Here is a 363-nt window from a genome sequence, read left to right as displayed (position 1 = left end):
TTGGCAATAAGGTTTTCTCAATTCCGAAATCTCCAACTTTGCCTAACCATAATACGTATCACTCAGTACACAAGAAAGAACATTCTAGTTTACAAAATAACGTAAACTAACTCAAATCTCCCTCGGGAACACGAACAGGAACTAGTATCGTAAATCTTCTCATTATCACCCTCACTGATCATGCAGAAAACAAGAAGAGGAGAGACAACAAATCTCAAATAAAACGTCACAGCTCGGAGCAACCGTCATGGCGTCTCCCTCCAGCGGCTTTCCCGGCTTCGCCCAAGAACAGCTCAGGACACTTGAGTAAGTTGCTCGTTCTGGTCTCCAGGGAAGCCGGAAGAGGAGAGCTGCTGCCGACTT

The sequence above is a fragment of the Penaeus monodon genome, chromosome 23 (assembly GCF_015228065.2).
Source record: "Penaeus monodon isolate SGIC_2016 chromosome 23, NSTDA_Pmon_1, whole genome shotgun sequence".
In the NCBI taxonomy this organism is placed as follows: Eukaryota; Metazoa; Arthropoda; class Malacostraca; order Decapoda; family Penaeidae; genus Penaeus; species Penaeus monodon.
The sequence above is the reverse complement of the archived record's forward strand: the minus strand, read 5'-3'. Positions refer to the sequence as shown.